A 13,705-nucleotide genomic window follows, 5' to 3' on the forward strand; every position below is an offset into this window, starting at 1 on the left:
TGGTTAATGTGCTCGGTATTGATGACGCGGTCCGAGCTTGATGCGGGACAAGGTTCCATCCCCGAACCAGTCCCGAGGTGGCGAAGCAAAGAGCTCGGCACTCCGAAGTGGTGACATAGCACGGTCAATGCAGGACGGCAGGGTGATGCCGAAGTCCCCGGCATGGGGTAATGAAGTGTTGACAAAGCCCCCCGTCCAGCCGAGGTGACGCCAAAGGATATAGTCCGGCTGGATCATTTTCCTGCGCACAAAACAAATAATGCAAACCGGAGATAATAGTAATAATAATAAAAATAAAAAAAATCGTTGCATAACAAATAATTTATGCAAAGTGAGTAATAAAAAAAATATGGCCTGGCGCCAAAGTCAATGTCGATGCAGGGCGGCGGCGTGATGCGGTAAAGGTATGGCAAGGCCTGAATTCACAGGTCGGTTCGAGTTCCGGATGCGGCGTTCGCCGGACTATGTACGGAAACTGACCGAACCACCATGCGACCGTCGTTAATGCGGTCACCATTTGATAGACCTGCGTACATATGACAGACAAACCGGAGTAATAATTCATTGGGAAAAATGAACCCTAACAAGCAAAAAATACTAGGATTAATAGCACCTGGCTTATTTATTATAGCAATCCAAAGAAAGGTGATTCCCAAAATTGAGACTCGATCCGCACACCTATCGCCTGATGGGTGATAAAGCAACGGCATGATGATGCTGGCAAAGGTTGGCTCGGCGAGGTAAAGCCCTCGGTCCAGCTAACGTGAAGGAGCTGGTCGGTCAGCGACGCCGAAGTCTCCGGAGTAGGTCGATGAAGAGATGATGAAGCCCCCGGTCCAGCGATGCAAGTCGTGACGTGGTCGATGCCGGCTTGATGAAGTGACCATGTGGCGATGTAGGTGTGCCCGCTCCGTGTAATCTATAGGGCGGCGATGTTGGTGACGATTTATCTTTCACGATGCCGAACTATTGTTCGGCCGGCCGAGATGATGATACGAAGAAATTAAGCTCGGCTCAACAAAGCGACGACGTGTCTAACGCAGGTCGGCCGCCGTGGAGTGATGTTGTCGGGCTGGTTTGACACCGGCACGATGGTGAAGTTCGTATTGCAAGAATACTTTTAATACTATTAAAAATAAAACACAACACCCCATACGAAAACTTCCTTCAAAAAAGATGTCCGAGATCCCGTTCATAAAGAAGATGAATTCTGGTCGGATCCGTTCTCGCGCAGAAAACAGATCCAAAAGGTGATGCACTAATCGGAATTGCTCATCACAACAAAGTTCAAGTAAACTGCAAATTTGCAGTAGAGCAAAACCCTGACATTTCACTATTTTGATCACACTATTGGGATCACAAATTTAGTGAATTTAGTAACTGGATATTTATCACCCCACTTTTCAGCATATAGTTTCATGTTTATTTTACTTCAGAGAGACCAACACACGATGGGGAAAAGTAGGGACAGGGAGGAAGGTAGAAAGGCAGCATAAACATCTCATCTTTCACGGCTGGTTATGGGCCGAGACCAAAAGGCAGTTGTTTCTCAATTTGACTAAAAATGGTCTGCCACAACCAAAAACAAACAAATTGGCCTGCTACAGAGACATTAGTTAGTAAGCAAACAATGTCAATACTATTATTAGTCTGCAATTACATCAGTCTACAAATTCACTTAATAAATAATGCTTATACCGTCAGCCAACCACAAATGCAAGGAATTCAAATAAACAGTGATATGAGCTTGATGAAAAACAGATTTATAACAACCAAACTAATAAATCATGGCAGACAAAAAATAAAACGGTGTTACTGGCTTATATAAAATCATGCCAAGACATGTAACACTTCTCATGTAAGCCACCACATGAGTCGCTGGTACTAATATCATGCCAACACATGCCCGAAAGAGAAATATGGAATGGCTAAACTCTCTTCAAAGATGTCTCATTAAGGTTTATATAACTGCAGCCGATTTGAGAGAAATCAATATAAATCAACAGCTAGCAGCTAGCCATACATAGTATTGTGCAGGAAGACATTTCTTCTAAAAGAACACTGCAAATATTTGATTGCTTGGGGAATAACTTTAGGAGCACTGGGATTACATCCTAGCCAAATTGAATACAACTCTATATTGAAAAAAAAGCATGTATATGTGGGGTGATTAAACTTTAATTGGATAGGGTTGATCATATTTGTGCCTTTCTGAAGAAATAGAAACTAAGCCATCAACACAATCACGGGATCAAATAATAAATGACCTAAACCAAGATTGATATGCAGAAAGACACAACCGAGTCGCATAATTGACTTGTTTCTATTATTAATTGTTTTTTATTGCAACACTAAATATGTGGTTGTAACTACATAGTTATAACCTAACTTACATGACAAAAATAGAACACGGATCTATGATTCTCCAAGGAGTAATTAGTTTCCCTAAAAAAAACAATAATTCATAGTCCAATAGTAGCTGAACTGATAGGGAGCCATTCTTTCCTAGCGATATATGGATCAATCAATAGCCCTGTTCAAGAATTCATCCGATTAACCACTTAACTTGCCAATTAACCCCTACTCGTAGGGTCACCGAGTAGCCGATTAACTGATTAATCACCCGAGTAATTGATTAAATGGCCGATTAACTTGCCGATTAGCCTATTAATCCCCTACTCGTCAGCCAACCGAGCAGCTACAAGTTAACGATTTCCTCAACAATGATCAATAGAGAGAGGGGTGTCAGGGACTCACTGTTTGAGGATGTAAGCGGGTAAAAGGGGTGACCTTGCCTCAGCAGGGCTCAGTCGCACCCAGAATAACATTTTGTCAGTTTTATTAGTAATACTAATATTTGGTTAATGGGGCACCAAAGGAATCTCCTATATGATTTAGTGATTAAAGAATAATATTAAACAATGAATCTCCCATTGGTTCACAAAGTATGCAATTTTTCTCTCAACTGAAATGACAACCACATTTTGTCAGCGATATTTGGTTAATGGAGCACCAACAAATCTCCTAGAGTATTTCATTTGGAGGTTAAAGGGAATAAGAATAAAGGATGTAAAATAACCAGTGACACCTTAGCTCTCACTACACACTTGGCAAACAAATACATTAGGTGACTACTGATTATCTGTAGCTAAATCTTATCTGAAGTACAACCAAGATGAACAGAAACATTTCACCTCACTTTTGGTGGAAAAATACTCTTCTCTGATTGATCATTCAGTTACACAGTGATCCGCTTAACACATCGCAGGTTGATCTGCAATCACATAAGCAAGCATTTGCATTAGAACAAAAGGAAGAATGAAATGTTTGATCTTTCATATGGTACTATTGATCCTAGAGCAACGCTAAATAGGAGATTAGTAACACACATCACTCTCCCGGCAAGAAGCAGCTCTCCCGGCAGTAACACGCATCACTCTCTCGGCAGAAGGTGACTCTTCTTCAGATTGTTGACCATATTCATTATTCACAATAACGAAGTACAACTCCAAATCAGAAAGGTCGTCGATAATGCTGAGCATGGAAAGGTTTCTGTAGTTACCATTAATGTAATCAATGAGTACCAACTATTGCTTGATGCATATATAAACAATCAGAAGGTTGTCTACCTAGATTTCTTCCTACCCAACTTTCCTTTATCAGCAAGGAGGAACTGTTTTTTTCATATATAAACAATAAGCAGGTGACCTAATGGACTATGCAACCCATAGATTAATTATGCAAGAAGTTACCATTCCTATAATTAGCAAGCATCAATCATTGTTTGGTGCATCTACAAACAATGAGGAGGCGGTCTAATTCTGGAGCACATAGATTAATTATCTGTGTAGTCAGACTTCCTCTGTTAGGAAGCAGCAACTACTACCCGCCGCACATATTTCTCCCAAATCACTAACCTGAACAGGTATTACAGTACACTGAAAATTGGGCACACCCTACAGACATGGATATGAACCAAAATGCATATATCTCTCCCAAAGCACTAAACAGGAAGCAAACCACCAGGGAAACCATAAGTACATATGGCCAGCCATATCTTATGAAGGTATCCTATGCTACAAAGACACAATACCCAAAAAGACATTTGGATTGCAGTGCAGCCTCACAATTGAAGCCGAAAACATCAAAGATTAAGCATGTCAAGAGTGCACATTTTTATCGGATAGAATCTCACTTGAAGGCGTGACAACATGTTTCCTTGCACAACATAGGTCAATCCACAACCAAAATGAACCAAATGTTCACAATATCCTTTCTTGTATGCATCAAGCAGAATTCAAAATCTCATGGAGGTTCTGTACCATTTGCCTTTGGCCACCACCTGGACAGTACACAACCAAATTTAGCTGAAGTTTATAATAAACATGCATGCAACGATAGCAGCCTATATTAATTTTATACCTGGCTTACAGGAAACCAGAAGCTATGTACTGGCAATTAACCAGAAAAGGAGGAGAAATTCAGAAAAATCTAGTATGTAACCTAGTTTAACAATGCTTATATCCCCAATCCAAGCTCTACATATTTCAGCTCACTAATGCTTACAAAAAATAAAAAATAGTACCCTCATTTTGGAACTTGAATCTGCAAACATGGTGTCTAACTAAAAATCAGAGTCATGGTTAAGATAAAGGAGCACCTCTGGAACGAGAGCGGTGGCTAAAAGCATCAGACCACCAAAACATCCCATAGCACACAGTCCAACAGCGAACCATCTCCTGAACCTAATTAAGTAATGTATATATGAATCTAAACTACATGACATAAGCTGAAGAACAACACGAGCATGCAGATCCAACTCTGTGAATTTGCAAACAAAAGGCCCAAAAAATTCACCTCCAGATGAGGTCTCCGAGAAGCATAAAGTCGCCATCCTTGTCTCCGTTCCGCTCACCGCCACGAGACTCATCTCCTCGTACCCACCCTGCATCCAAGAGCCAAATCGTCAGAAACCCACCAGAAGAACAACACATAACATGCTCGTCTCTGCTGCTATTGAGTACATGAACAGGATATGTTCTTGGCTGCAAACTATTAACTTTTTAGGAATTTTAAGCAACATTATAGAAGCTGAAATACAACCAGATCTATTTTAACAATAGGTTTATGAGATTATGGTGTGCCTTTTCTTATCTATCTGTCACAATATATTATATAATGGGTACATGCTATCTGGAACATGAAAGACAAGGGAAAATTAAAAGGGTCAACTGTTATACAATACATATGTACCCAGAGCCATTAACTTAAAAGGGTCAATATATTTTCTACACTATGCTTTGTGAAATTAACTCTTTTATGTACCTCCCTCACAAACATTCACGGTTACCAAATCTAGATGATTTTTATTTGAACTTTTAGAACTGAATACCAAGAGCATACATGCCTCTTACTTTGCAACCTTAGCCAAACATAGTGGAGAGAATACGAGGAGTGCTGTATAGGAAAAAAATTAAGTTAATAGCTGTCCCTGCAGTTTCCATCAGATTAACATTAAAACTCATCAAAAAGTAAGGAATAGCGAGCCAAATGTGAATTGTATTACAACACAAGGTTTTAAATTGTGCGGTCCGATAAAAATGAAGTTAAATGATGTGTGCCCTATGGTATGCAGACTGTTTCATCCTTAGAAATTGTAATGCAAAATCAGGCTGTCTGCTAGCATAAAGGTGGCTTTTAAATATTAGAATGCCACTTCAAAGTTGAAGTAAGTATGAACCCACAGAAAATCACCACTACCCAACCATAAACAGAGAGGAAGTAATATGAGCTGAGATCTTCGATGGCATAAAAAAATTTAGAGCATATTTGACATATCATTTTGAAGTTAAAAATAGCAAATAAGCTACAGCCAAGAAAGAACACATTAAGTAGCTAGAGAGTATACACTACTTTCTAATAGGAAAGAAGGTAATTTACCCGGCAAGGTATTGTCACTGATTCCAACATGAAAGAACAAAGAAACCTGGGATAATCCCAACCACATCTGTCCATACAAAAAACACAAGTCAATACACCAAAGGCATGCCCAATACAAAAGGAGCAACACGATAGGCATCATAAAAAGTACCTGTGAAACGCTCAGGCGTGTTTGTAGGCCTTGGGAGCTGATTAATTGGAGTCAGGACATAGGTGCAGAAAGGAAATTCTGCTTCTAGACCCTCCCATCACGCAACAGTTGTATACCTAGTGAACTTAATCATGTATTGACTCTCCACCAGCCCGAAGACATACTTCTTGAGAAAGACCAGAAACTTGCGACAGATCATCAACCCACACTCTTGGGGGACACATATAAATTGGTTAACAAATTTCTCAGGCATCTCTGCATACATATGGTTACCCTGCGAGGAAAAGAGTATGGTTCAACACAGGAGAAATAACAGACCATTAAATAACAGGACAAGAAAGACAGGAAACCAGATCAAAGAATACATGTACCTGCATCTAGTATAACCACATCCATCTCCTTGATAGGTCCATTTTCGGTTCCACCATGGTGATGCCACAGACGTGATATGCACACACAGGGTATGCTAGAGCGAGTTACACGGACGCACTTCAGACAGTGCATTGAATGTTATCTACAACAAATAGAAAATGCAAAAAAATGCAAAGACTAATCAGAGCAGGCCATGGTCTAGCAATCATGATAAGCACATAACATATTGTACAGACCCAAATATAATCAAAGGCAGCATGCCAACACACACATCAAAGAAAGACACACCACATGTAATCGCGACAATAAAGGTAAATAGTGATCCTACCTCCTAAGTAGGATCAATTAGTTCATCACATCATTATACCAAGAGCACACACACACTGGCAAATCATCTAAAAGGCTGATCCAACAAAAGAGGGTACACAGTGCAGAAGAACGAGGCCAGCAAAAGAGGGTCCTTGCACAATAAATAGCAATAGAACCGACCAACAATCCTGGAAATAAGAGTAAGTACTAAATTTGCAGGCAATGAAATAGTCACATTTGTAACGATTGTCCATAGATTTGTCTTAATTGATCATAATCCATTGCACTCCTGACACTAAACAAATTCGTAACCGCTCTTTTCCGAGATATGATGTTGTGAATATAATTAACCTTCATAAGAAAGAAATAATTTCTAGCCTAAAAATAGCTCACGGCCAACACTGTCCATCACCACTGTTAACCTTCAAGAATAACAGGACAATATAATTAATCCTTGAGGCAAAGAACGAAATCAGAGACTAACCCAGACCAACAATTAATCTTAATTATACTAACCAGCCATGCAATCAATCCTTAAGCTAAAGAACTAAATCAGAGACCAACCCAGGCCAACAATCAACCCTCAAGCCAAACACTCGAACCAAGAAATTTGGGACACATTTTAGCCTTACATAATTCAGCGTGCAGTGAATCCTAAAGACAAAGAACCAAATCAGAGACTAACCCAGTGCTCTTTTTCTAATCAACCATGTGACCTATCCATTCCTGTGATTACATTGCTAAGCAAGGACCAAATTAATCTAGCACTTGAGGACAATACTCTAATACAAACAACTGCACCCACAACAGGCATAGACCACCCATGTTCTTAACCAACCATGCAACCTCACTGACCGCCAAGGCAAACAATTAAGAAAGGACCAATGAAAACAAATCAACAATGACACCATCTAAGAATCCAACAACAGAAGCCCACGAATAACCTGTTCCCCACCTCTCTTTTGCAAGGCCTAATCGATTACAGACAAATCCAGCCCCTGAAAATAGTACATTGATTCCAAGAACGTCAGAACCACACCTACAGCAACACAGATTGTCTTATATTTTCCCAACCAACTTGTCAGATGTCCAACCCGAAGATAAACGGACAAGGAAGAGCTTGGGTTAACCAATCCATTCAGGCAGACAATTTCCAAGAACAGAGCCCATGCACAATCCATCTCATCACCTTCACCTAACAAGCTCCAATCAAGCACCTAAGAATGGCTCCTAAACCCACTGAACAGCAACCACGAAAGGTACAATCCGTTAAATTAACCAGGCATGTGATTCATGCAACTAATCCTTAAGAAAAAGAACTAAAGCAGGTACTAACCCGAATGGCAACAAATCTGCGTCATATTCTAACCTAATGTAATCCAACAATTAATCATCAAGAGAAACACCTAAATCTGGGACTAACCCCGAATGGCAACAAATCTGCGTCATATTGTAACATAATGTAATCCAACAATTAATCATCAAGAGAAACACCTAAATCTGGGACTAACCCAAACCAATAGTCAGACCAGTGAAATATCTTAAACCAACAGAATCCAACTACGACCCAAGCAGATCCCCTAATTTCACAAAAGGAAACAGACCATATCCAGGCTCGAATAGCTAATGCATCCAAAAAAATTGCCGCATCCGACCAGCCAACACGTCCAAAAAACTATTGGAGTCCCACATAAGCACCAGACAAGAGTGGAAAGGAGGAGAAAAGGGGTTGACTTGCAGAACTAATTCACCCCCTGTCGCTGCCATCATTGGTGATGGCCGCTGCTGTCGTCCGAGGCTAGGGTTCGCTGCTGGACGCGTGCGTGCACCTGTGTGACCAAAAAGCAGCAGCAACATGAGGGGAGGGGAGGGGCCAAAAACAACAACATCATGAGGGGAGGGGAGGGGCCAATAGCACCTTGACCAGCAGCAGCAATGCTAGGGTTTGGGGTGTCTCCGTCCACGGCTGTACCTGGGTCAGACCCCCACTCCATGGCCGGCCTCGAGGACGGTGGTGGCTCAGGTCGACGACGGCGCGTTGATGCCGTCGTGGATCTGGGCGCTGCATCACCACGTCCTCCTCGCGCTCCGGGAGCGGGCGGTGGTTCCCCTTCTCGCCCCTGCGCACGAGCGTGCGGTGTGGTGGCGGACGGCTGGGCGAGAAGACGACGGTGGCATGGGGCTGGACCTGGACGGCGGTGGAGCTGGGAGGCGCGGGTGAGGTTCTAGGGCTTGGAGGGAGAGAGAGAGGCAAGGGGGCGGCGCGAGGGCGAGCGGAGGCGGCGGCGGCGCGAGGGCGAGCGGTGGCGGCGTGCGAGGCATAGGAGATCGAGAGAGAGAGAGAGGAGGAGGTGGGACGAGCGAATGTGGAGAAGCGACGGCTAGGTCACGCCCATGTGGCGATTGGATATTTTTCCAACCATGGGAAATGACGAAAATGCCCTCCGCAACCATCTAGTTTTACACGCGGTGGCATTGGAATTTTATCTAACGGCTCACGGTGATCTGGTAAATATCTGCCGCCTCACGTGAACCGAACCCGAGATCCGACGGCCGGAAACGCGTCAGGAGATCAATCGGACGGCCGGAATCGCCTGAGCTCTGAGGAGCCTCCGGCATCCACTCGTCTCTTATTTCTGGATGTGAATCCCATCAAAGTAATACAAATGCTATGGTGTGCATCCCCGAAGTTATGAACACCCTTAGGTTCCTGGGTTTGCTAAGCATTAACTGGTCATTGAGCCGGTGAGGGGCTGTGATTGAACTCCATAGGTGCACAATAGACGCCTAAACCATTGATCACAGTGTCTCCTTCGCCTGCTTTCTAGAAGTAGAGTAGTGAAGAACCGTTCCTTTCCTCCACGAGGTTCGCTGGAGGAACTTAGGCTTTCTGTTCTCTCGTCGACGCTGGTCCAACTCACCTCTGGTGCGTAACGAATTGATTGAACTGTCACTTTTTTTTGAACCCAAAGGCAAAAGATTTGCCTCATTCATTAATTAAGGGAAGAGACAAGGTTTAAGTCGGAGCCACATGAGGCCCACTGAATACAAAGTCATTACTCTCGCGGCATCAAATTACTCGGGCGTTTCGCCCCCGCTAGCACGGAAAAAAATTCTATGAGACCAGGTCTCACAGTTTAGCAGGTGAGACCCATCTTGATGGATGACACGTGGCATTTGCAAATCACAAAGCATCTACCCCACCCCCCACCTGAAATCAGGGATGGAGAGATTAGATGCTTTGTGATTTGTGAATGCCACATGTCATTCATTAGGGCGGGTCTCACCTGGTTTATATGAGACCTGGTCTCATATAATTTTTTTTCCGCTAGCACCAGAGCCTAGCTTCCTCCTTCAAGTTTCGCAAGATGATTTGGGGGGCGTTGATTTCTTCTGGAAGACCCTTGCATTTCTCTCATTCCAAATGGTCCAGGTGGTGAGCAAGGTGAGGGTCGCCATCGCCTTGCTGCGCCTGGCCATATGAGTCCACCAACTACTGAGAGAGTGATGAGCCGCCCACTGGTTGGTGTTGATATCGCCAATTTGCATCCAATCTCTAATCAGCCTCCACAACCGCATAGTGTACCGACATCTGTCACTTTCATTGATGACCCAGGGGATTAGATACAGAGGGAACAGGATCCAATGCCACGAAGGGGCGCATTCGCTCGCGGGGGCGTGGGCATATTTCAAACCGCACACTAGTTACAAGGGAGGATTATTCCTAAATAATATAATTAGTTTAAATCGTAACACTCCCCCTAATCCTCGCTTGTCCTCGAGACTGTTCATCTTTGAAACATTCTTCTCCAAAACCCTGTGGGAAAAATTGAGAAAATAATATACAATATGCCATGAAAAACTCCTAAGACCCAGTGGGAAAATAAGGAGAAAATGATGTATATCGTACATGCTTGCATTGATATTGCCTCGTTAAAAACCTTCTATGAGAAACCATTTGGAAAACCTCACAGAGGAAAAGAGCAATACTAAAGATCACATGATCTTGACAGGTTATACCCTAGGAGATTTCTCCTCCTGAATTTTGCACGTCTCGAAGTCGTCTCATACCAATTCCAGTTACATATTTATGGAACAGAGAACTTGGTAAGGACTTTGTAAACAGATCGGCAAGATTGTCGCATGACTTCGTTTGCAAAATATTTATCTTCCCCTTCTCTTGCAGATCATGGGGATAAAATAATTTAGGAGAAATATGGTTTGTAATATTGCTCTTAATATAACCCGTTTGCATTTGTGTAATACAAGCAGCATTATCTTAATAGATAATGGTGGGTGATTTCAACGAACCAATCCCACTTGAACTTTGGACAAAGTTCATCATTCTGCGAAGCAATGCACATTCACGTGATGCTTCGAACAAAGCAATTATCTCAGAATGATTGGTGGACATTGTTGTTGGAAATATGCCCTAGAGGCAATAATAAAAGCATTATTATTATATTTCCTTGTTCATGATAATTGTCTTTATTCATGCTATAATTGTGTTATCCGGAAATCGTAATACATGTGTGAATAACAGACACCAACGTGTCCCTAGTGAGCCTCTAGTTGACTAGCTCGTTGATCAACAGATAGTCATGGTTTCCTGACTATGGACACTGGATGTCATTGATAACGAGATCACATCATTAGGAGAATGATGTGATGGACAAGACCCAATCCTAAACATAGCACAAGATCGTATAGTTCGTTTGCTAGAGTTTTTGAATGTCAAAGTATCTTTTCCTTAGACCATGAGATCGTGTAACTCCCGGATACCGTAGGAGTGCTTTGGGTATGCCAAACGTCACAACGTAACTGGGTGACTATAAAGGTAGACTACGGGTATCTCCGAAAGTGTCTGTCGGGTGACATGGATCAAGACTGGGATTTGTCACTCCGTATGACGGAGAGGTATCACTGGGCCCACTCGGTAATGCATCATCATAATGAGCTCAGAGTGACCAAGTGTCTGGTCACGGGATCATGCATTACGGTACGAGTAAAGTGACTTGCCGGTAACGAGATTGAACGAGGTATTGGGATACCGACAATCGAATCTCGGGCAAGTAACATATCGATAGACAAAGGGAATAGCGTACGGGGTTGATTGAATCCTCGACATCGTGGTTCATCCGATGAGATCATCGTGGAGCATGTGGGAGCCAACATGGGTATCCAGATCCCGCTGTTGGTTATTGACCGGAGAGTCGTCTCGGTCATGTCTGCTTGTCTCCCGAACCCGTAGGGTCTACACACTTAAGGTTCGGTTACGCTAGGGTTGTAGGGATATGTATATGCAGTAACCCGAATGTTGTTCGGAGTCCCGGATGAGATCCCGGACGTCACGAGGAGTTCCGGAATGGTCCGGAGGTAAAGATTTATATATGGGAAGTCCTGTTTCGGGCATCGGGACAAGTTTCGGGGTTATCGGTATTGTACCGGGACCACCGGAAGGGTCCCGGGGGTCCACCGGGTGGGTCCACCTGTACCGGGGGGGCACATGGGCTGTAGGGGGTGCGCCTTGGCCTAATGGGCCAAGGGCACCAGCCCCACATAGGCCCATGCGCCTAGGGTTGGAAAGGGGAAGAGTCCTAGGAGGGGAAGGCACCTCCTAGGTGCCTTGGGGGGGAGGGAAACCCCCCTTGGCCGCCGCACCCCCTAGGAGATTGGATCTCCTAGGGCCGGCCACCCCCCCTTGGCCCTCCTATATATAGTGGGGGAGAGGAGGGACTTCATACCTGAACGCCTTGGCCTTTGGTTGCCTCCTTCTCCCTCCCCAACACCTCCTCCTCCTCCATAGTGCTTAGCGAAGCTCTGCCGGAGTACTGCAGCTCCATCAACACCACGCCGTCGTGCTGCTGCTGGTGCCATCTCCCTCAACCTCTCCTCCCTCCCTTGCTGGATCAAGAAGGAGGAGACGTGGCTGTTCCGTACGTGTGTTGAACGCGGAGGTGTCGTCCGTTCGGCGCTGGTCATCGGTGATTTGGATCACGTCGAGTACGACTACATCATCATCGTTCTTTTGAACGCTTCCGTGCGCGATCTACAAAGGTATGTAGATGCATCCAATGACTCGTTGCTAGATGAACTCCTAGATGATCTTGGTGAAACGAGTAGGAAATTTTTGTTTTCTGCAACGTTCCCCAACAGTGGCATCATGAGCTAGGTCTATGCGTAGTTCTTCTTGCGCGAGTAGAACACAATTTGTTGTGGGCGTAGATTTGTCAACTTTCTTGCCGTTACTAGTCCTTTCTTGCTTCAGCGGTATTGTGGGATGAAGCGGCCCGGACCAACCTTACACGTACGCTTACGTGAGACCGGTTCCACCGACTAACATGCACTAGTTGCATAAGGTGGCTGGCGGGTGTCTGTCTCTCCTACTTTAGTTGGAGCGGAATCGATGAACAGGGTCCTTATGAAGGGTAAATAGAAGTTGACAAATCACGTTGTGGCTTTAACGTAGGTAAGAAAACGTTCTTGCTAGAACCCTAATTCAGCCACGTAAAACTTGCAACAACAATTAGAGGACGTCTAACTTGTTTTTGCAGCAAGTGGTTTGTGATATGATATGGCCAAAGTTGTGATGAATGATGAATGATCTATATGTGATGTATGAGATGTTCATGCTATTGTAATAGGAATCACGACTTGCATGTCGATGAGTATGACAACCGGCAGGAGCCATAGGAGTTGTCTTTATTCTTTTATATGACCTGCATGTCATCAAGAAACGCCATGTAAATTACTTTACTTTATTGCTAAACGCGTTAGCCATAGTAGTAGAAGTAATAGTTGGCAAGCAACTTCATGGAGACACGATGATGGAGATCATGATGATGGAGATCATGGTGTCAAGCCGGTGACAAGATGATCATGGAGCCCCAAGATGGAGATCAAAGGAGCTGTGTGATATTGGCCATATCATGT

General features: G+C 43.7%; 1 long non-coding RNA gene across 14 annotated transcripts; it reads right to left on the reverse strand.

Annotated features, from left to right (window-relative positions):
* On the reverse strand, positions 1-9,283 carry LOC123093237 (uncharacterized). 14 transcript variants are annotated; one of them, XR_006445197.1, is made up of 10 exons: positions 8,691-9,282; positions 6,463-8,601; positions 6,092-6,365; positions 5,941-6,007; positions 5,415-5,457; positions 4,858-4,945; positions 4,196-4,342; positions 3,390-3,552; positions 3,195-3,274; positions 1-241 (listed from the first exon to the last, which is right to left on the reverse strand). It is a non-coding gene; the product is annotated as an uncharacterized lncRNA (long non-coding RNA). The 14 variants fall into 14 exon arrangements; XR_006445202.1 differs by lacking the exon at positions 1-241 and adding an exon at positions 4,661-4,745 and having other exon boundaries at positions 3,062-3,274; positions 3,390-3,534; positions 8,691-9,283; XR_006445195.1 differs by lacking the exon at positions 1-241 and adding an exon at positions 4,661-4,745 and having other exon boundaries at positions 3,062-3,274; positions 8,691-9,283.
* Between the last annotated feature and the right edge of the window lie 4,422 nt (positions 9,284-13,705).

Source organism: Triticum aestivum, chromosome 4B, assembly GCF_018294505.1.
Source record: "Triticum aestivum cultivar Chinese Spring chromosome 4B, IWGSC CS RefSeq v2.1, whole genome shotgun sequence".
NCBI classification, from domain to species: domain Eukaryota; kingdom Viridiplantae; phylum Streptophyta; class Magnoliopsida; order Poales; family Poaceae; genus Triticum; species Triticum aestivum.